Here is a 24,508-nt window from a genome sequence, read left to right as displayed (position 1 = left end):
GACTGTGATATACTTGAGAACCTATTTATAATACATCGTTTTTCTGGATATTGTCTCTATTTCCCCCAGTGGGATTTGATATTACTTATGTATCTTTATGGAGCGCTGATATCCTTTATGCCCTGAGGAAGTCGTTTGGGCCATTCACCCTATGACGAAACACGTGTTGGCTGCAAATAGTTCCTTCATGTTGTCATCATGATCCTCCATGTTACATCCACAAGGGGAGATCCTGAGAACTAAAATAATAAAGAAGATTCTCCTTTTGATTTACATGGACTGGACATTGCTTTTCTTGATATACTGATGTCTTTGATTAACACTTGACTTGTTTTTTGCTCGGGAACGTCTGTTTGTTTTCATACTGCTATTACTACACCATTTGTAAAAAACACATTCATGTAGGGAAATTAAACTCATTTAGAGTAAATAGTACAAAATAAATTCGCTTACCAAGCACATGCAACTACACAAGCTGCGAAACCAGCAGTAACAAAACCGCAACCTGGAACAGTCTAAACTGCAAAAGCCTTGAACTAGAATAAAATAGAGAAATAAAAAAATTACTATTACATTTCACAAACAATATGACAATTAAAATTATAACACACAATGTCGCTACCCAAATGGTCATTCGGCCAGATGGGCCTTCAAATAGGGCTGAGAAAAATGGGGATTAGGTGAGGTTTTCCACCAAGCCACTCTATCTCCCAGGTCGGGCAAAAAACAGACAGAGATTTGTCGCCCCTTGGGAAAAAAAAATAGATCCCTGGTGCCTAGTAGGATTTTCTGCCTTACCCTCCCACCTAGGGCAGAAAGACCTAAACAATGGGGCAGATCTGTCGGGGGCAGAAAATACACAAACCTATCTTAACCCCCTTGGAAGCGACCCTTGGCCAAGGGGGCGCTGAAAATTCCTGGTGTCGACTGGGGTTTTCTGCCCCCCCGCCCCCACCCCCCGTAGGGGGAAGTAAGGACAAAAAAAAGACCGACTACAACCAAGGGGGACGGCCAGAAAAAATGATACTAAAGTATAACCACCTTTGGAAGCGAACCTTGCCCAAGGGGTCGCTTCCACACACTACAAAACACAATCCCTAGGGCCTAATGGGCCAGAAAGGCCAAAAAACGGGCAGATCTGCCCCTAGGGTGGGCAGACAAACATCAACAAAAAATGCTCCCCTTTGGAAGCGACCCTTGCCCAAGGGGTCACTTCCATCCAAATTTAAATGCCCCCAAATGGAAACCCTGGTGGCTAGTGCCCCCCCCCCCTTTCCTCCCCCCGGGGCAAAACAGCCGAGAAAACAGGCCGATTTACCCCTAGGGGGCAGGAAAACTTCCATCAAAGATAATGGACCCCAAATTAATCCCTGGTGCCTAGTGGCGTTTTCTGCCACCTCGGGGGGCAAAACGGACGAAAAAACGGGCCGATTTGCCCCCGGGGGGGGGGGGGCAGAAAACCATTTCTAATAAAATGCCCCCTCTAGGAAGCGACCCTTGCCCAAGGGCTCGCTTCCATAAAAAGTAATTGCCTCAAAGTAGTCCCTGGTGCCTAGTGGCGTTTTCTGTTCCCCCGCCATTCCCCCCCCCCCCCACCCCCGGGGGCGAAACAGCCAAAAAAAAAGGGCCAATTTGCCCCCAGGGGGGCAGAAAAACATTCCTTACAAAATGCCCCCTCTAGGAAGCGATCCTTGCCCAAGGGGTTGCTTCCATAAAAAACATTTGCCCCCGAAGTAGTCTCTGGTACCTAGTGGCATTTTCTGCACCTCCTGGGGGCAAAACGCCGAAACACGGGCCGATTTGCCCCCAGGAGTGGGCAGAAAAACATTCCAAATATTAGCCCCCTCTAGGAAGCGACCCGTGCCCAAGGGGTCGCTTCCATTGCACAAAAACAAAATCCCTGCTGCTAGTGGGGGCATTTCCGCTGCACGATCGCGATGCTGTGCGCGATTGTGAAGCAGAAATTCCCTGCAAAGAGATATCAGGGGAGAGGAAAATCTCTTTCCTCTCCCCCGATGCCTCGATGCATTCCCTAAACCCCCCAGGAAGGAGGAAACCTACCTTCTTCCAAGACGCTAAGGAAGCAAATGGCTTCCCGTGCGTCTGGTACTTCCTGATGACGTCAGCGTGCGCTGTGTGTGCTGACGTCATGGGATTCCCATGGGGGGGGTCGGGGGTGGCAGCGTAAACTCTTCCTCTGCCATCCCGTCTTTGTGGGGGAAAATTGGACACCCGTGGGGGGAGCGCCAGCGCTTCCCCCGTGGGTGGGTCCCATGACGAGCTGGACTCATCATGAGCACACGTCCACTGTGTGCCATGACGATTCCAGCTCGTCATCAGCAGGGAAAGGGTTAAACAGCAACTCTAGCTTTGAGTTATAAACTTTAACTAAGTTCAAACTAAAGGACCGGGCTCACCTCATGATGGGTCATGGGTTTTCTCACGATGGTGATTGACTGTCCGAGCTTCAAAAACTAATATGACAAGGGGGCGTGGCTAGCGGCCGAAGGAAATGGTCGCTTGCTAAAGCGGCTCCGCAGCCCTCGCCACTTAATCCGGTAATTACTCCGTCCAATAACAAGGAGTTTTCCCTGAAATCACTGGAAAAGGCTCCCATTGCCAATCTGCCTTGGAGGCGATACTCCAGACCAACAACTGCCTTATTCAGAACCGGAGAACTCATCCGACTCTGGGCCTCCCGGACGGATTAAAATGGCGGCCAGACACCAGTTGCACAGACAGCACCGGGACGTCGATCGCTAACTCAACGTTGTAACCCTGGAGATCGGAGGGAGCGCCGGAGGTGACCACTACATCACCGGAGGGTCTTCCTGGCCTGATACTGGCAAAGATCTGCAGGGAGGATCCACCAGACGTAAAGAACGTCGGGGCACGACCGAGGGTGTGGCTCGCTGACTGCCTCCCCCGAGTTGCGGAGCTAGACTAATCGAGGCCCCGGCTCTGGGGCCTCTCCCGGCAACTGCCACAGAGAAGGAACGACTGCCGTGCCCTCTAAAGACCTTCGGTGAGGAGGAGCTGGTTGGGGGCAGTGACGGTACGGAAGACGAGAGGCATGGTCTCTCCTGCCCATGGTGAGTGAAGTGAACACAAGGAGGTGAAGAGGGGAAATCGAGGCCCCGGTTGGGCGGCCTATTCTCACAGATACAATCTGTGCAACGCGCATTAATCACCGATCCCCCCCAGGGAGACCATTCAGGCTGTGTCCTTGCCTAAAGTTTCAGCGCGCTTCACACCTGCTTTGTCCCAGGTAGTAGTGGGTGGCACCGGACCCTGGAGAGGTGGGTGCGGCCCGGCACTCACAAAACACACCCCATCGGGCCTGCAAGCATATTGGTGCGACCTCTCCCATATTCCACCAAGGAGATTGGGGCATACGCCGGATCCACTGTCACAACAGAGGCACAGCCTATTTGACTCCCCCCTCACCCCCTCTATCCCCAGATATTCGAAGGTCTTCTAGACCTCCCAGAGGGATCATCCATATACCTCATCATGAGACTGACTCGGGGCCTGGCTCGCCATTCGTGGACCTGTCGTTTGTGCAGATTGAGGCCCTGCCCAAAACACCATCGGACATTGACCAGTCTGATCTGACACCGTCCTGATCTCCATTGTCACCCGTTCCTCTAGATCCACCTGGAAAACCGACAGGCCTGCAGAGGGTAGCCTCTCCTCTGAGCAGGCGGCGGCGAATATAGGTGAGATCCCCAAAGAGGCCTACAGCTCCGACACGTTGCTCATGGCGAATAATAAGGGTCTTAAATCACAGGCCCAAAAACAACCGGCGAAGTTCGCCTGGACAAAGCAGGGAGAAGACACTGAGATGGCATCGGGCGGGGATCCCAAAGTCTCACAGCCTCGCCCTCCGACTAAAACCCTCACCCTTGAAGCCGTTATGGATGTCATCGCTGGGGTACGGACGTCCCTGGAAAAACGCATCGACTGTCAACATCGAAGTCACCCTCCTCCTAGCTGACTTCAAGAAAATGGGCTACAGGGTCAGAGAAGTCGAGACCACCACGGCCGCCCTCCTATCCGACACCTCCGCCATCCACGACCAGGTCGCCCATTTGCAGACTCAACGGAAAAGAATGGAGGAGCTCCTTTAAGATTACGAAGGGAGGGCTTGGAGAAACAACATACGCATCCTTGGAGTGCCCGAATGGATGAAAGGGACGGCAGCTGACCTCTTTGTGGAGGACCTAATCCTCAACAAACTGCAACCTAAACGTCTCTCTAGCTACTTCTCCATAGCGCAAGCTCATAGGGTTCCCGGGGGACGCCCTAAGCCCGGACGTCATTTTACAGACCGCAAGAGCAGGACCTCCATTTAAAGTTGACTACGCCATCATCACATTCTTCCCGGACTTCACTGTTAAAGTCCAAGTGCAACGGCGCAGCTTTACAGTGGTAAAAAAAAGCCCTCAGAGACAAGAACGTCAAATACTTCATGCTGTTCCCGGCTAAACTACAGGTGGAATCTGAGGGTAAGACCTGGTTCTTCCTGTCCCCGGAGGAGGCGTGGGACTGGATCGAAGGCTGGCGCAGAGCGGGAAGGCATACAGATGGTCGCAACAATGGAGCCCCCAACAACAGCCAGTGGGCTCCCCACGCAATAAGAGAGAAGCAATCGGAGGAGGACACACCTGAACGACACTAACTCGTGCCGTGAAGCCCAGCTGCTTCATTTCATGTCTGTGATCTAGATCCATGAATCTAATATCAATGTCTTCAGGATCCTGCATAAGAGAGCACCACATGCTTGATATGGGACTCACGGAACCTGCCATACGCCTCGCTATCCTAAGAACATCAAGAAACGCTAACATAAGATTGGACTGCATCGAAGATTGTCTACTTACATATGACTATAATTATGTTTAATGGCGAGGGTGGAGGTGGTTAGCCAGGCACCTCACAAATGGGAGGGTGGGCGACAGGCACTCTGTCTTTTTGGGGAGTGGATCGTTTCAATTCCACTGGCAGGGGTTCTGGGTGGGGGGGTCAAGAAGGGGGTGGGTGGGGTTTCGTTTGTTTCCTTTACATTGCACAGAACACACCAGAAAGTTGGGGATTGTTGATTCTTAAAGTTACACATGCGAATTGTCGTCAAACAGCAACATTAGTATTACGGGGCTCCAGTCGACACACACCGTTCTCTATCACCCAGCCCGCAGCCAGAGCCGCCGCAGCTTGCACAGGGCTTCAGATTTGTTCACGGTAACTAATAGACGTGGCAGACTCTAAAGATATTATGCTATCCGTATTGACGTGGAACATCAACGGGTTAGGCAGCAAAATAAAAAGGGGGATAGTCCTGCAATACCTCAAACGCCATTCATCAGACTTGATATTATAGCAAGAAACCCACTTGGTGGGGAACAGCTGTAAGGCACTCCACAGATGGGGGTACAAACTCATGGCCCATGCAGGTTTCACATCAGGCTCTAGGGGTACGGGGATTCTCATACAAAAAACCTAGCCCTCACATCTACTCGCGTTTGGGCCGACCCTCAGGGCCGATTCGCTTTGACGCTTTTCATACATCAGTTATACACCTAATCTTACCCAGGAAAAGATGGAAATGGTGGCCCTGCCTGGACCTGACAGTACTGGTTCAGAGATCTGAATATTTACATCTACTTGCACAAGATCAGAGTTCATTTAGGACTGTTAACTCACGATTAGGTCAGATTATGCACCGCAGTCTGGGCTCTATGAACCTGTAAGCATGGTTCTGGAATTCTTATAGAGTGGGTGTCTGGACATTCCTCATGAATATAAAACAATTCAGCAGTCTTCCACATGGACATAAACCAACCAGACTTGCATATTTAATTAAATAGGGAAAACGTCTTTGTATGGTGCAAAGAATGGGTTGGCCCAGTAACCTTAATATTTGATTTAACTCCAAGATCCTTGCACCATTTGATCTCATTCCTTGGGGTTATTTTATGTGAGCTCAGTCTGCAGCTAGAAGTCATGGAATACCTACTTTGTTTGCCTCCTGTTGCAAAGTTGACCTTGCCAAGAGAGCTTAGTGTCTTCCTATCCAAGGCAATGTGGGATCTGTTTGAGGGTAGTCCAGGCCAAATTAAAATTGGTTTTCTAGCACTCCACCTACATTCCAATAGTTGTTGAAGATGCATGCAATATTCATAACCGAATTGATGTCAATATTAATAAACGGTAAACAGCAGCCAATGGTTCTCTCCATAGTTTGGAAAAAAAGTTGGCTGACTGCAAACATTTCACTTCCTAATGACTGTTCTTGCATTAACATTTCTTAAAATGAAGCCAATGGAAGGTTTGTGAAGAGTTGCATCACATTCCACGAGAGGGATGGTGGTGAGCCTCTACTGTGCATACCTGTGTAAGATGTTGCCAAAGCTCCAATGTGCCTGATGTTGCACATGACACTGCTTAGTGGACCCTAGGTAACCTGGTGAGGAGACAGATAGATAGTGATACTCTCTTCATAAGGTATGAGAATTGTCTGTCCTGTTTATCTGAATTTGAAAGATTGAAAGGAAAGTGGTAGAAGAGGTGTCGCGAAAGGCATCTATGTAATATGTTTTATGCATTGTTGAAATGTCAGTTACTCAGAAAAGGAATTGGCCATTCTAACCCCTCATTTAATGTTTCCATTTTTATTGAGAAAGCGGATACAAAATCAGTTGAGGTTCCAGCAGTGGAAAGAGAAATCAGGATCTGATTTTGATCAGTGTGTGTACTAATTTTGCCCTGTATTTGGCCCCTGCTTGATAGTAATATCTCTATATATTCATGCTTGAATTTTTGAAAAGCACTACTAATCACCCACTGGTAGTCTCAGCATTACGACGCCCCCAGCAGAACTGGTGCGCAAGAAAATGGAAATGGTGGAGCATAAAACTGAGAGGTCGGCAGCTGCCCAGTGGTGCATGGCCAACTCTTTGCCCATCAGCAGTGATAGGAAAGGAGGCATTGATGCAGCACCTGCCTGAGGGAAAACAAGCCAGGTCCAAAAGGCGCACCCAAGAAGGCTAGGCTATGCACACATGCTGCAGGAATCCCACACAGGGAAGAAGCCCACCAGCAGTGATACGAAGGGAGGCATTGATGTAGCACCTGCCCAAGGGAGAACAAGCCAGGTCCAAAAGACGCACCCAAGAAGGCTAGGCTATATACACATGCTGCAGGAAGGCCCACACAGGGAAGAAGCCCACTAGGAACGAACAAACAATATCATGAGTGGTAGGAATAAATGTTGCATGAGGGAAACATTCAGACTTTGTGTTTGGGACTTTCAGCACGCCATAAACACTTTATAAAGGCCAGGCGAGTTTTTATCTGTTAGCAAAAAAACATTGCCTTCTGCAGCCCCCGCGCAGCAATTAATATTGTTTTCATGTTTTTTTTAAATGCAATATTTGTAGCATGTTTTACTTAGAGTAGGCCAGATCGATAAGAACATGGGTGTTGCTTTAACAAAGAATAGCGATCATCAAATCAAAGGTAAGACCTTTAACTTTATTTACAGTTGCACATTCTTTGGTGTGTATATAGGGCCTTCTTTATTCACGGAGGCGACCTAGGAGACCTTGGCAAAGCGCTGTTTCATGGCACTTTCAGAGTGACTGACTAAGTGTCAAAGTGCAATTAATAGTTTATAGTTTCATGGGTTTTTTTATGTGAAGGAAGATAATTGAAATTAAGTAACTTGAAGCGGCTATGTCTTTAAAGTCTGTGGCCATGTTAAATAACGGGATAAATGTGGAACTTACAAGCTACCATCTACTACAGACAACCAATGAAAGAGTGGGTTTTATCCCCTTTTATAAATTGACGTGTTGAAAATTCAGTGGTGCCCTACATTTCATCGGATGTTTGCCTCTGTGTGTGTATATGAATACACATATGCGCTTAACCACAAATATTCATATCAGCACCTATATATATATATTTGTGCTTGTTTGTTTCCAGTTTCCTTGCTAAAGACAAAGAAAATGTCTAGTTCTGATATTAGAAACAATATGCTGGAGGCATATGAGCTGTAGATCATATGCGTTGGCATAGATCGCCATCTGGTGTTAGGCACGGATGTTTGCACTTTGTTTTTCTTCGAAGAAGTCTTTGTAGTCACGAGGTAGGTGACTCCTTCCGTTCGGTGATAGTGCGCATGGGCATCGACTCCTTCCCCAGATTATCTTTTTTCCGCCATCCGGTTCGGATGTGTATTGCTGCGCTCCAGTTAGCTATAGTTTCCAAAACCCTTTGATGCACAATCCTCTACCCTCGACGGTATTGTCTTTTGATCAGTTTCCCATTTAACGCATATCGTGTACACTGTAAAAACCTTCGATCGCGAACTTCGAGGCGGGTCCTTCTTCGCAAGTCAGCCATAGAGAAGGTGCCAAGATCACAAAGAGGTCGAGGAGTTTATTTGAGATATTTCTTGGTGAAGAAAAAAGGTTGTAAATCAGAATACAGGCCCATTCTGGATCTACGAGCACTCAACAAGTCCATCAAACGGGAGAAATTTCGCATGTTGGCTCTCCACCAAACATATCCTCATCTCCGGCAAGGGGATTGGATGTGTTCGCTGGACCTACAAGATGCTTAATTTCACGTCCCGATAAGTCAGCATCACCGGCAATACCTACGATTCAAATTCTGATCGTCCCACTGTCAATTCAAAGTGCTGCCCTTCGGACTGAAATCAGCTCCCCGATTGTTAACGAAGTGCATGGCGGTAGTGGCAGCAGCTCTGCAACGCAGAGGCATCTTCGTCTCTTCGCCTATCCTTACCTGGACGATTGGCTACTGAAAGGCCCCTCCCCCGAGAGAGTGAGGAACCATTTCTGGCAGTGCCTACGTCTTTGTCAACAACTGGGTCTCCTTTTTTTTTTTTTGTTTAAATATCTTTATTAGTATTTTCTGATTTTATCATAACTGGCATCATATTTTTATACAACATTTTCAGTTGTCCACCGCAAAGTTATTAATCCCATGTGACTTACAATAATACATGTGACAACAATAGTGAAATAATAGTAACACATCATTCCTGCTGACAGATACATGAAAAAGCCTCAATATGCTATTGCTCACTTGTATTGCCACATCATGTTCTATGAATCTGGTGCAAGGCCACACACATCATAATCAGGACATATCTTGTCTGGGCCAGTACCACAATACCTGATCTACATTCTATCCCAACGTAGAAAAATAACCGATAGTTCAGATTTGAACAACATTATTCCTAAAATAACATAGATTGACAATGCGTGTTAGGAAGTCACTTGTTGGTACCAATAACACCTATTTTTCCAATACACATATAATCAGAACTGAAACTTACAACACTACAAACGGCCATCTAAACTATATAAGTCGGATCGCTGTTACATATCTAAGCATGATGATTTATTATTTACGCACCAGTATCTTATGGCTCGCCTATTCAGGGGCTAAATAAAGGCATGCACCTGTGTATAGCTATAACAATAGCAACGAGCATCTCCCCTCCCAGAAGCTTGAGGGGCTCTGGTGATTTTCTGGTTGCATGATTGTATGTCAGGGCGCAGCAGCAGCAGCTTGTGATCATGCAACTGGGTATTATCATGTCTGTTGCAGATAAGCGGATTGCGCGTCCTCATCTTTCACTGCGGCACCACCTTGAAGGGCAGTTGGTATAGTGTCCCAGCCCTGCGCCATTGGGTATTTGCGAAGCCCTGCTGTTTCCTCCCTCTGTAACACCGTGCTCTCTGCCTGTGCCCATGTTACAAGTGAACGTTTCCAGCCAGCCACCTCTGGTGGATCCGCATGTTTTCATCTTTTCGTTATTTTTATTTTTATTTTTTTGAAAAACCTTTATTGACGTTTCAATCATTTACACGTATGGGCCTACAACCCCCCGGGGCCGGCCGCTAAGTAATCAGAACAATAAAAGCAAATGTAAACACAGGCGGCACCTCGGAGAGCAAAATCTTCAATCCAATATAGTCCGGCCAATGAGCCGCGCAGGTAGGACACCAGGAGAAAAAGGGTTTTTCATTTTATGATAAGACAAAACAGTAGGATCAGGTGCCAAACAATTTCCCAACAGCGATAAGGGGCAAGGATAAGAGACGTAAGCAATAAGCAGCAATATACTGAATCAATGGCGCAGACACAGGAAAGTCCGGATGGGGAAGAATATCAAAACCAGTTGCGCCTGCAGACCCCATTACCTAACGCCCAGCGAACACCCCGGAAACTGTGGCACACATAAAGAGGCAACGATTCACAATAAGGGAAATGTACCGCGCTGATCCCAGAAAAAGGAAAACAAGAAGAAACAGAGAAGAAAAAGGAGGCCATGGAAAAAGAGATAAAGACTAAAGAGTCCCCTCCCCCAACCCCCCACCCTGCACCTCTGCGAATGAGTATGGCCCCACCCCCCAGCAGTGTGCCTGTCGCCCTGGAACTAGACCCGAAATATAGAAGAAACAGGGAAAAAGGAGTAAGAAAGAACCCCACCAGACGGGGGGGCGGAGAGAGTATAATAAACCGGAGGAGGGCCTTCAAAACATACCCCCGGCTTCTCCCTCCCGCACGGTGAAGTCTCCCCACAGCAAACAATAAGCAGCACCAGGTCGATCATATCAAAAAAAAGGGGGGGGAATGGGGAACATTATGCACCAACTATGCGAATAACCATGAGAGCACGCAACCATGAGTCCGCCCGTCTACTAGGTGACCACCCCCGAAGGATCAGCCTCAGCCTTGACCACTCTTTGCGATTCTGCCCATGCCTGCCCCTCGACCCAGCACCATGTCCGATGTTCCAAGGTACAGGAGTGTCCAAAAACAACCGGGAAGCGACGCACACAGGTGGGGTGGAAGTCTCTGAGTACCAGCACAGACCGCATCATGGAGGGGCGTCTTTTCCAGTGCTGCCCCAGGATCTGCACTGCACACAAGGTCCGGGCAGGCTGAATCAGCCAAAGGAGACACACGTTGCTGGAATTGTCCCTGGGTCGCCGGAGACCGTGCACGGGACAAGACCACCATCTTCCACTCAGGTCCAATACCTCCGGAACAGATCAAGCCCACAGTTAGCCGACCACACGGTAGCATACTGTCCGGAGTGTCCTGCTGTGCACTAATCGCAGGGGGGGCCGCAACATCTTCCTCCTGTGTGCAGTGTGGGAAGCCACTGTGTACCTGTGGACCAGCATGCCGCCACTGTCCCAACGCCGATGCCACCCCATCTAGCTTCCTCCCCAGGACCCCGGCGCCATGAGCCAAGGAGAAATGAAGGGCACCAAGGGCCTCCAGGAGGTCACCGTACCCCAGAGCAGCTCTCTCCGATCGCTCTGCCACACTCCCAAAAGTCACACACCCCCAATCCTGCTGCGACCCAGTGGACAGGATGGTAGACTGCATAGCAACAAAATGGCCGCTGGGAAGGCCCGACTCGTATTGGGGCCAGGACCCCGGGACAAGCGCCTCGAGGTCCACGTCGCTGAAGACAGGGATCCTGGGGCAGGCACAAATTCAGCCGTTGCGCGGTCACGGGCAACAGTCGTCTCCGCCACGGACCAGCTCCCGCGAAAAGCCGGGAGCAGCCCGCAAGGATCAGGGCGAGCTAGGGACGGCGTCCGGGCAGCTCACCGTCAAAGGCAGGGGCAAACACCACAGAATCCGAGAATTGCTCCCCCGGGCGTGTCCTCGCAACGCTCAGCAGGGGGAGCGACTACAGCAAAATGCAGGCCGAGGGCAGCACCACTCCGGCGGACTGACTCCACCCAATCACCACAGGCCGCTGTTGTTAAACTGCCACCCGGCCAAGGCGTCCACTCGAGGTCCCGGCTCCGGGGCCGCACGGGCCGCAAAGTTCAACCGCTGATTTCTCCGGCGGTACGGCAGCCAGAAACCTCGGAGTCACACGATCGGTTGCCACTTTCGTTTACAAACACGATCTCATAGCGCAGAATAAGGATCTCATGCAGGATATCCGTGCGGGATGCGGAGGTTCACGGAGCCGGGAATCTACGCTGCCGTCCCGGTCGCCATCTTGGCTCCTCCCCCATCTTTTCGTTATTAATCTTTTCGCCCTCATTAAACCCAGATCACGGAATCTCGAGGTGATCTTATTGTTTTTTGATCTGGCATAGTCCTAGCAGGCAAATCTCCCATGACAGCGGGAAAGGCGTGCCTGTACATGAGGCTCGTGTTGTGACTGCCTCTTGCCAATATTGCTGCAGGGACGCGCAAGCCCAAAGCATGTGAAGCAAGTCCGCATCTAGCTGCTGGCAGCGCCGGCATGTAGATGTGGCAGTGTGGAAATATCTATTTATTTGTCAGGCGAAAGATACGCCCTCTGTATGATAAACATCTATATAAGTTTGAATCTGGATTTCCGTGGTATGTGTCTGGAGCTTGCCAGCATAGCATCCCATTTCTTATCAGTCCATGGCCGGCCTCTATCAGTTTCCCAACTAACGCAGAGCCGTAACATCGGCTTGAGAGTGTGCGTAAGAAGCGCTTCCACTAACCAATGCATCACGTGGGAGCCCGCCCCCATGACATGTAGATATTGAAGTAGCAGGTGCGTCGACGGTTCCACCGTCAAGTCCCCCCAGGCGACTGATAGTGCTTTCAGAAGGGAGGTGTGTAAGAGGATTTGGCCTGCCGGCAACTGAGCGTCCTCAGCTAATGTCACAAACGGCAGCAGCGCACCGTCACTATAAAGATCACCCAGTGTGGCCACTCCTGCGACGGGCCAAGTCACCAGAGCCGCTTCTGATGTATTCAGTGTGCCTCGTGGTGTACCGAGTAGTGGCAGGATAGGGGAGGGTCGCACGGGTAAGATATAAGCTTCTCTTATAACATTGTATCGCCAAACCTAAATGTAGTTGTTTTGGCCTTGAAAGTTTCGTGGCGGGGTGAAACAAATGACAGACCTGAGAGCGGGTCCAGGGCTGTGCCACGGTCGCCGTGTCCTCCAGACTCTGACCATCAAGTCGGGGTGTACCAATTTTTTCACTACGGGAGAGAGACGCTTAGCCAATAGTGATGCAAAAACGTTGTAGTCAGTGTTGAGGAGTGCTAATGGGCGGTAGGATCCCAGGAGGTTGGGGTTCTTATCAGGTTTAAGGAGGGAGACCAGCAGGGCCTCATTTTGTGTATTTGTAAGGGTAGAATCATCTAGCGCAGTTTCGTGCACCTTCAATAACTGCGGTACCAGAATGTAAGCGTATGCTTTGTAAAACTCAGTCGGGAGACAATCAGGCCCTGGTGATTTCCCGTTGGACAATGAAAAAATACTTTCACGAAGTTCCTCTGATTGGAGAGGAGCATTTAGGTCCTCGCATTGGGCACTTGCTGGCTTCGGTAGATCTAGGCCTCCCAGGTAAGCTTGTAGCTCTAGGGGAGTGGCCCGCACACGCAACTTATATAAGTCCTGATAATGCATGATGAATGCATCATGGATGTCATGTTTCGTATAAGCAACTCCCCCACTTGCCGTCCTCACCGATACGATCGGCGCGGATGAGTCATTCTGGCGAATGAGCCACGTAAGTAGCTTGCCTGCTTTATCCCCCATTTGGTGCATCCATGCTTAATGAGCAGCATAGTTTAAACACTTTAGCCGCTCCAATAAGCACGCATGTTCCCTCTGTGTGTATCTAACTGTCCTCGAGCTCCGTCTGCGACAGCTTGTTCATTAGTGGCCAGCATCCGCTCTAACGCGGTATGCTCCTTCTCCAGTTGCGTTCGTATGCCTGCTTGTGTCCCCAAACAGTGCCCTCTGACGACCACTTTAAAGGCATCCCACTCCACCAGCGGCGAAGTGGCCATGCCCACATTTCCGTCAAAATATTGTGCCACCGTAGTGGCCAGTAAATCACGGAAAGACGCGTCTAGAAGGACATCTGGCTGAAGGCGCCACACAGGGATTGGTGGTGTCCCAGCCTCCCATCGTAACTCAATCAAATGTGGGTTGTGGTCGGAATGTGTGCGCCCCAGGTATGAGGTGTCGGAAATACATGGGAGGAGGTCATTCGATACCATGAAGTGGTCTAAGCGCACATGGAGCTTATGGGCTCCGGAATAGTAGGAGTATACCCTGTCCAACGGATTCCTGAACTGCCACACATCAATGAAATGCCATTGCTCTGCCCAATGCGTTAAGGCTTTCGCAGCTACATAAGTGGCTGTGCCCGGCAAGGGAGGAAAAGCGCCATCTAAGGAGACATCCAGTGCACAGTTGTAGTCCCCACCTAGAATTTTGGGTGTGTCATGCCATGCGGATAGTTTCTGCGATATCTGGTCTCGGTAAGCTGCCTGTTCAGTGTTGGGCACATATAGTGAGGCCAGTACTACTGGTCTGCCATCCAGTACACCCCGAACCATCACATATCTGCCCTCCCCGTCCACTATTGTGTCTGTCACCCTGAATGGAGTACCTGTTCTCACCCATACTAGGGCCCCACGTGCCTAAGCAGAGTAGCTAGTCACATACAATTGCCCCCTCAGTCATCTGTGAAGACGAGTGACTTCTACTTGGGATAGGTGTGTCTCCTGAAGGAGTGCTATTTGTATGCGATGTCGCTTTAAATAGGAGTATATGAGGTAGAGACGCTCCAAGCTATGGATCCCTCTCACGTTCCATGTTCCTATCTTGACATGTGCAAACCCATGCTTATACACCTTATCGTATGAGAATTAACTTTACAGCAATCGTATCCCCGCTCAATAGTGATGGCATAAAAAACATAAAAACAGCTTGCGAAAATGAATACCGTGAGAGCAATTGTACAACAGGCAGTTGCCCAAACTATCAATACAATAGCACACAACTAACGTCTGGGGAAGACTATAGCGCACAGCAAAATGGAGGCTTACAGTGACTGATCACAAATGAATAAAAGGACTGTCCCTGACAGGCCCAACTCTGGCTAGCCACAGGTATAGGCATGGCAGCTATCCTTTTAGTGTATATAATATTCCCATATAAGGAGGGACCCAGAGGGGGAGCTTAACGACAGTTCTAGCCTTGCCACAGAACAACTACACCCCCCCGACCACCCCACACTAAAAATAAAACGCATAAGCAGAAAACACAATCTCCCATTAATTGCGTGTCCGATAGGGCCTGATATCAAGTGGCCAATAAAGAAAAGGAAACACAGATTTGTAATTAATACATTCCTAAGCAATATCATCAGAAGTTTGTGGAGTAGCATGCGGCAGCACACAGGAGCCCTGGGAAACAAGGATATTATCCGACAGTTCATCCTCACTGTGTGGCCCTTGCATGTCAGAGTCCGAATTGGTGTCTTCAGCCGGTGAGCCACTGATGTTCACCACAGCTTGCACCGCTTCCAGCTGTCCACTTAGTACCAATTCGGGTGATGGGCCAGTTGCCTGCAAGATCGGGGACTGTGATTTCCGTCGTGGTCTTCGGCGGCGTCACAGAGGGGCTTCCGCCAGTGTCTCCTTCCGCCCTGTTTGAGACGGGCCACGAGCGTCCAACCACTATTCCACACTCTCCGGGGTGGTGAAAAAGTGAGCTTTACCATTCGCGATGACTCACTTTGCAGGGAACAGCAGCGAGTACTTTAGATCATTCTGTCGCAGGCGTCGCTTCACCACAAGGTAAGAATGTTGCTGTTTCTGTACTTGGAGGGTGTAGTCTGGAAGGATCATCACTTTGTGGTTATCTACTTGTATGTCTTGTAATTTCCAGGCATCTCTATCTCTGAAATGTAATAATCGAATTAGTAGTGGCCTCCGATTCAGGGGTCGGGGGTCTGGCAGGGACAAGACCTCTCCTGGCAACAGCGTTCGGATCCAGTCTTCTGCATAAAGTACTGCGTTCCTCCCCTTTTTCCGGAAGGCCCACTACGCGCAGGTAATTGCGACAGGCCCTGCCTTCCGCATCCTCCGCTTTGTCTTCCAAGAATTCCACTCTGTTGAGTAGATCACGAATGTGCGTCTCGGTCGAAGAAACCCGAGGTGAAAACTCCGCAGTGTCTCCTTCTGCTGCTGCAGTGCGGTCTGCGAGCTTTCGTTGATCAGCATGCAGCAGCGTGAGATCTAGCGCCACCTTATCTATTTTGCCTTCCAGGGAGGTGCGGATTTGATTCATCGTCTCTCCCAGCTTCTCCACTGCCACCAACACTGCATCTAGTTTGTGCGACATGGGATCTGCCGCCTCCGAGCTCACCATCTTATCCGCCTGTGCTCGCGTCTGCGGGTGAGGGGCTGCTGCACCCCCGGTACCAATCTTCGTACGGCCCACCCGCCACATGGGGTAACAAGCGATAAAGGCTAGGCTGGATGCAATACCCCTTTGATGCTTCTGAAGTAACTGCCGGTAACTGCCTCCGTCAACAGCGTCAATCCAGGCCTTTGGCAGTGCGGCAGGCTGGGGGACGGGACCCAGGGCCAGAGCACCCCAGCCGGGGCTCCCAGGCCCAGAGGCACAGGGGACGCCTCCCCGGGCCCGCCGGACCTCGTCCCGGGCACCCTGCCACACGGCAGGACCGAGGACAGAGCCCGGGGTGGGGAAGCTGCCCTCCCTGGGGCCTAGGGGCCCCAGCCGGAGCTCCTAAACCCAGCCAAGCAAGGGGAGGCTCCCCGGGCACAACAGAACCCCGTCCCGCTCCTTTGGCAGTGCAGCAGGCCGGGGGACTGGGCCCAGGGCTGGAGCACCCGAGCCGGGGCTCGGCGGGGCCCCTGGACCCAGCTGGGGCTCCCAGGCCCGGAGGTGAAGGGGAAACCTCCGCGGGACCTCGTTTGGGCACCCTGCCACGCAGCAGGACTGAGGACGGAGCCTGGAATGGGGAGGCCGCCCTCCCCGGGTCCCTGGACCCAGCCCGGCTGGGGGAGGCTCCCTGGACCCGCCGGACCCCATCCAGGGCAGCCTGCCACGCCCATCTGCCCGCCCCGAGCTTTCGCTGGAGGGGTCCCGACTGCCCTTGCAGGGCTCGGAGGGCTGCAGGGCTCGGAGGGCTGCAGGGCTCGGGGGGCTGCAGGGCTCGGGGGGGCTGCAGGGCTCGGGGGGCTGCAGGGCTTGGGGGGCTGCAGGGCTCTGGGGACTCGGAGACCCCAAGCTGGGCCTCAGGCATGGGGAGGGCCGCAGGAGATCCCGGACGTGGTACTTTGCCTCGCCGCGGGCTGGAGGCGGGAGCCCCGGACGCCGGGGAGGTGTCGTCCGGGCTTAGCTCATCTGGTTCCCGCCTGAGAACCGCCATCCCCGGGAGGGGCGTCCCGGCATGCCCTGCCACTAGTAATCCGGAGAAAGGCTACCTCCCTTTCTGGTAAACCGTGCGCACCGAGTGATGGAGGGGACCCTAGGCGCGGAGGCACCCGACCTCCTGGAGCCCTGGCTGGAATCGGGAGGCAAATGAGCCCTCATCGGGACTTCCAGGTCGGCCTGGCCATCAGGTCGCCCCATTGGAAAGCATTGCGTGCGACCAGATGCCCGAGGGGATTGGTGCGACCAGATGGCCGGGAACAAAATGACGCCAATCTGCCCGCCCGAGCCTTCGCTGGAGGGCTCCCGCCTGCCCTTGCAGGGCTCGGGGGGGCTGCAGGGCTCGGGGTGGCTGCAGGGCTCGGGGGCTGCAGGGCTCGGGGGGCTCGGAGACCCCATGCTGGGCCTCAGGCATGGGGACGTCCGCAGGAGCTCCCGGGGCCCGGACACCCCGGGACCCATGGAGCCCGTCCAAGGCACTTTGCCACGCCGCGGGCCTGAGTAGGGAGCTCTGGATGCCTTGGAGGTGTTGCCCGGGGATAGCCTATCTGGTCCCTGGCAGAGAACCGCCAGCCCGGGAGGGGTGTCCCGGCATACCCTGCCCATAGTAATCCGGAGGAAGGCTACCCCTCTTTCTGGGAACCCATGCGCACCGAGTGACTGAGGGGATCCAGGGCGCGGACCAGCCCGGCCTCCTGGAGCCCTGGCTAGGGTCGGGGAGGCGAATGAGCCCCCATCGGGACTTCCAGGGAAGCCCGGCCATCTGGTCGCCCCATTGGAAAGCATTGCGTGCGACCAGATGGCTGAGGGGAAAGGTGCGACCAGATGGCCGGGACCGAAAGGACTCCCATCTGCCCACACCGAGCCTGCGCGGTAGAGCTCTGCCTGCCCACTCAGGGCTCTGGGGCTCCGCTTCCCTGGGGCTCGGGGACCCCGGCTGGGCCTCAGGCACGGGGATGACCACCATAGCTCTAGGGCCCGGACGCCCGGGGGAGGACTGCCCGGGACCCATGGAGCACTTTGCCACGCCGTGGGCCGGAGAAGGGAGCCCCCGGAGGGAGGGGAGGTGTTATCCGGGCATAGACCATCTGGTCCCCGGCAAAGAACCGCCAGCCCGGGGGTTGGTGTTCCGGCATACTCTGCCCCTACTAATCCGGAGGAAAGCCTCCCCTCTTTCTGGGAACCCGTGCTCACCGAGACACTCAGGGGACCCTAGGCCCGGACGCACCTGACCTCCTGGAGCCCTGGCTGAGATCGGGGAGGCGAATGAGCACCCATCGGGACTTCCAGGGCAGCCCGGCCATCAGGTTGCCCCATTGGAAAGCATTGCGTGCGACCAGATGGCCGAGGGAAAGGTGCGACCAGATGGCCGGGACCGAAAGGACTCCCATCTGCCCGCGCCGAGCCATAGCGGTAGGGCTCCCGCCTGCCCTTGCAGTGCTCCGGGGCTCTGCACCAGGGACCCTTGTCCCGGGCAGATGGACACTTGGCAGGCCGCAGGATGTGGGCTCCCAGGCCCTGACCGAAACTCGGGAGTCCTGGGCCGGTCCCTGCTTCTCAACCCAGCCAGGCCGGGTAGATCGGGGAGTCTGTCCAAGCACGAGAGACCGCTGTCCCGGGCACATGGTCCCTCAGGTTGTGCGCTCGTTTTCCACTATTTTTTTCAAAATTCTGTGTAGTTGTGCTACGCAAAGTAAGCCCAGCCCTACTCAGGACGTGCGCTCGTTTTCCACAATTTGTTTAAAAATTCTGCATAGTGGCGCTACGCAAAGTCCGCCCAGCCCTAGTCACCACTACACTTCAATAAGACAATCTCTGGTGTGTAAAATAAGTAAATGAGGAGTCTTTAATGGAGGGTCGAGGTGGGTTAAATGGCACCTATATAGCTCACCGAAAGTAGGTCCTCACACCTACTCCCGAGCATGATGGAGTGCAGCTTCTGCTTCATCGGAAGATCGAGTCAGTTCTGAAGGACCTCATCTTAACTTCCAAAAAGGCTCAAATGGAGGTGCGAATCAGACAAATTGATTGTGAAAATGAGTCACTTCTACTTAGAAGACAGACTACAGGCTTCAAAAAGCCCCTTTCTAAAGACACCCCCTTACAATTGGACAAAGGGTGAGATGCACGTTTGTCACCTCAACCATAATCAAAAAATTCAATCTTTTTCAATTTTTAAGTACAGTTTATGTCAAATATCCAGCCAGATGCAGTGGTGTCTTGGCATTAACACAAAAACAGTCAAGCACACAACGTTTGAGTCAAATGGGTGGATTTAATACTTAAATACAAAAACTGTCACACAGTGGGGAATAAAAGATACTAGTGGCTGGTAATTTAAAGTTAACATATTACAATCGGAAATACATTAAAGAGCATATTGAGAGTACATAAATGGAACTAAATATTACTTTTGTTTCATACTAAATAGGTACAAAAATAGACCTAGTTTCTAAATCATTTGGCGCTAAAAACACATGGTCATGTTACATAAACTGTTGTCTACATATACACTGAAAAGGTCTGTTACTACAAAGCTCCTTATTTTTCACTGCTTAAACTTAACTCCCTTCTCAAGTGGTACATTCTGTTATATAATCTATACATAGCTTGTGAATCTAGAAGAGATTCGTGCTGCAGTATAAAAAAGTTACATACTTTTAACCATGGTTTTGCAGCCGGAAGTAGTTCTTCATTCACATACTGTGCACATTCTGCCATCTAGTGGTTATAATCATACTTGTTTTTTTTAAAGCCAGCTTTGAAAACGGAGAACAAAAGCGCTGTGTTATAAAACCAAACAAGCATTTGCAATACAATAGGTCTCACATTTACGAGAGTTTGAACTATTGGCATTGTAAGTGACCATGCCTTTTATTTACGTGTTGTTTTTAAAACCGATAAATGAAAGGCATTGTCATTCACAATGCTAATAGATTAAACTCAACGTGCTATAACCTTTTTTGAAAGTGTTAGGAGAGAGCGTCAACGCAATGAAGAACAAGTGCTCGGAGGCTGTAATTAAAGCCTACAGAGTAACAACACACATAACGGGGTGTCGCCATGGGAGGTTACAAAACGAGACAAGGCGATACTATGGAGGGACTACTAAACTTTTTGATCAATGAACAGCCAAAGGTTACAGTGGACAATGACACAAGCCAATGAAAAATGTGGGCGGGGCTTCAAGTCCCTACCTCAATACAGCATGCCTCGCAGAGCAGCGCATGCGCTGCCCAGGCTCAACCGAAAAAGGTTTAGGCTCCATTAAAAGTGTAGCACTGATCCCTTCTCTGCCAAAAGTACAGTGGTTTCAAATATTTTTAACAAAGTATTATGTTTTATCAATGGCAAATATTTAACTGAACAAAACTGTTTTAAAAACCAACATTGACCATGTCAATTGGCGTGTAAGTATAAAGAACATAAATAAATGCTATTTGAATGACAAACTAAATCCAAACCTAATAGCTTTGTTATGCTTGTTTTAATGGAAACATACAACCATTTAACAGAGTTGTATGGCACAAACGTGTATAGTAATCTGTAAAAGGGTGGCTTACTTTTCTTACTTAAAGTATCCAATGATGTCAGAATATAAGTTTTATGAAATACATAGTTTGAATGATGCTATTTCTGATGTGGTTTGACTCATTCCTAAATCCCTGGTGTGTCTGAAGTTATGTTAAATATCTTAAGATGCAATGATGCCTTAGAATGAGAGTTGCAAAAACCTGAGGACGAAAAACGGAAACACTGAAAAAGTTTTAATGAAAAGCACAGAACCTCCAGTTAGAAGATGCGACTCTGTCTCTGACATCTGCTACTTCGGCCTGCTTAGGGTGGTGTGGGCGGGGTTTCCATTAAGGGGTGGAGTTCTGTGAACTTGGACAGCATTTGTGTCCCCCATATTTAACGAGACAATGTTCATCTCGTAGAGTTGCACAGTTGTTGAGCTTTACTTGCTTTTCGTTATTGGATCCCCACTGTAAATCCGTTTGCAAATATTCAGCGTACATTAGTTCATGCTGTGAAAGCAGTCTGACGTAGCTCCATTTCACTGGAAAAAAGCATTAGGCGAGAGCGTGTTTCGCCTGCAACACGGGTCATGACAACACTATTTGAGAAACTAGTGTTTGGATGCTGTAATTAAAGCCTGCGGAGCAACAACACACATAACGGGGTGTCGCCATAGGAGGCTACAAAATGAGACAAGGCGGTAATAAAGAGGGACTACTAAGCTTCTTGACCAATGAACAGCCACAAAATCATATCAAAAGTCTGGGCCTGTTGCTAGATCCCTCCCTGAATGTTGAGCACCAGCTGACGAAATTATCGGCCACCGGTTACAGCATTCTTAGGATGCTTCGTAAAATCCTTCATCTTCTTCCCTTTTTGGCTAGAAGATTAATGGTCCAGGCTCTTACTCTTTCCCGCCTGGACTATGGAAATGCCCTCTATCCAGGAGCTCCCCGGGCATCTACTTCCAAGATGCACATTGTTCAAATTTGTGCAGCTCGTTTTCTTCTACAGATCCCCTACTGTCAATCTACTAAGCTGGCACTGAAGGCTTTTCATTGGCTACCTGTATCAGAGAGAATCAAATTTAAGTGTCTATGCATCGCCCACAAGTCCTTCTGGGGAAAAGGACAGCCAATTATTCAATCCTTTGTCTCCCCCATTGCCCTAATGTCTGCCTCTTTTTTTGCTTCCGTCCCAAAAATAAAAAAAGGAAGAAGTGGCGGGCGCTCATTCTCTTATAATGTCGCCAAGCTTTGGGACGCCCTGCCTCTTCACTTTCGTCTTGAGTCCAATCTTTTGTGCTTCCGGAAACTCCTGAAAACATGGCTCTTCCTAAACCCCACCTCGCAACCGGTCTTCTCTGTCTGCTGCTGCTATTAGCGCTGGGATGCCTTAGGGTAGCTATGCGCTCTACAAATGTTTTCATTCATTCAATTTGTGGACAATGACAAAAGCCAATAAAAAATGTGGACGGAGAATGGTTGGAGCTTAACAGAGCATGCCCAGGCTCGACCTAAAAAGGAAGAAAAACTCCGCAAGTGTTCAAAGATCCAGTCAGCACAAGCCGGAAGAAAGAACAGAGGCCAACGGAGGCCAGCAGGCCCCTGCGAGTGCAGTGGCAGCAGGAAGATTGAAGCCTATGGCTCTTTGAAGGAGGAATGTCCTTTTAATATACAGGCACCTTTATAACTTCGTGTTTGTCTGCTGCAGTGCAACGTTTTCAAGTTTCCTGCGCTGGGTGATTGCATGTTTTTACCGAGGTGCTGCGAGTAGTCTTTTCTACTGCTTTAGCTCTTCCAGAGGTAGAACTTCAATACAAGCTAGCCTGTTGTCTAAAAAGGAGATGGTGTATATTGGGAGCTTTGAAGTGTGTGCCTCCAGTCAAAGATGTATACCCCATGTCAATGAAGAGAAGAGTTCTGGGATCACCAAACACTGGTAGGAATGTGTTATGTCTATGACGTCGAAGCAGAACTAGGATTACAAATATTAATGTCTCAATGCACATGTGGGATGCTTTTTCTCCTGTTTAGTTGACTTTTTTTTTCCTCTGGTTGGTTCATCGCTTTGTAAGACTGTTGGTGGTGTTGTACAGGATGCCTGGCTTCCTACGGAAGTTACAGGAAACCCGACTGTTTATCCGGGGGCAAGAGAGCAAGACTGGTGATAACTCAAACCTTGAAGAATAATTAGTCAGTCGTTCAATAAACTTTATTTCATTATGGGTTCGTAGCATAAAAGTGCATAAAAACAGGCATTAAAATACAGTTTGGTCAGTTCCTTGTAGGCCCATCTAACCCTACTGTTGTATTCCTGCTCCTTCCCCAATTCATATAATGTGGTGGTGTCAACATTTTCAGGAGATTGTTTGTCTTTTAAGTAGGATGGCTGGGCTTACACAGATATTGTACTGTGAACCCTTGGTGTTCAAGTCTAGTATTCATCGATTCCACATAATGACGATTGAAGACAATCGAAAGGTTCCTCCTGAACAATCCCACACCAGGTGTCAATCTGGTTTGCTTGATGCAGTTAATGGTATTTTCTTTCTACCATAGTTATTTCGAATGTCGGTCATTGTTTTCTACAGGGACCAGAACTTTGATTGGATCTTCTTTACAAACGTTTTATCAATCACTTCTTGTTATGTGGACCGACCCAATGCAGTCCCTCAATCTTACCATTGATAACCTCGAAATCATCCATCTCAATTAATTTCATAGCTAACGTATACCTTAAGAAAACCTTCGCTTTGGATGGTAAGGTTACATTTGTACACAACCCTTTATACGCCGAGACCTGAAATGACTCGCCTGTCTTTCCTCCCATAGGATTGCATTGTTTTTCTCTGTATTGCATCCAAGTGTTGCTTTGAGAACAATACAAAGTATCTTCTTTGACAGTGAAAAGTATTCCCTGCACATGTAAAGTATTTTGAAAGATTATCCATCTATTTGCCAACTGTATATGAAAAGTATTAGAATTCTGAAAAGTGCACTTACCTGTAACTGAGTTCCACTTGCTTTCTAAAATAAAAGTAACTAAAGTAATATTTTTACAAAACATTGGCCTGGAGTTAATAATTGAGTGTGTGTTCCTGTCTTGTGTGAGTATGTACAACAAATGCATTCACACTACCCTCTGATGAGCCTAACTGCTCAGCCCAACTACCACTAAATTCAGGGTAAGGTATTATCAACTTTATCCTCTGTTATACCTTTGGGGACGCCCTGGACTCTGTGCACGCTATACCTCACTTTGGTATAGTATATACAGAGTCCGCTTCCTACAGTCATCTACACATCCGTCAGTGTCACATGTTGTGCTATTTACCATCTGTTGCGAAGCTCCACTTGGCATCCTCACACATGACTAGTAAGGTAAGAGGCGATCTACTTTGAATCTGCTTTTTGATCTTCCCTAGTGCAAAACTCGTGTGTGCTTCTTTTTCTAGACCCCTCTCCATCTGGGGTTAGCCACCCCTTTAAACATTTTCTGGTCTAGTGTATTTATATGAAAAAGATGTGAAGTAATGGCCCTGAAAGAATTATTTCTTTTCACGTGAACTGTAATGTTTCCAAAGATTCAAGTTGCATTAATTGCCAAGAGGCAAATCTCACCCCATTCCTACTCAATTTCTCTCTAGGACCTCCGAACCTGCTATTTAAACTGTCATGCTAAAATAACATGTTTGTTGTTCCTGTTTTTATTTTTCACTCCTGCCGTATT

At 49.6% G+C, this 24,508-nt stretch overlaps 1 protein-coding gene across 3 annotated transcripts in view; it reads left to right on the top strand.

Moving 5' to 3' along the window:
- Window positions 1-24,508, top strand: part of PCNX1 (pecanex 1) — a 617,237-nt gene that overhangs the window by 425,823 nt on the left and 166,906 nt on the right. The window lies entirely within an intron of this gene.

Source organism: Triturus cristatus, chromosome 9 (genome assembly GCF_964204655.1).
Source record: "Triturus cristatus chromosome 9, aTriCri1.1, whole genome shotgun sequence".
Taxonomy (NCBI): domain Eukaryota; kingdom Metazoa; phylum Chordata; class Amphibia; order Caudata; family Salamandridae; genus Triturus; species Triturus cristatus.
The sequence above is the reverse complement of the archived record's forward strand: the minus strand, read 5'-3'. Positions and strand labels throughout refer to the sequence as shown.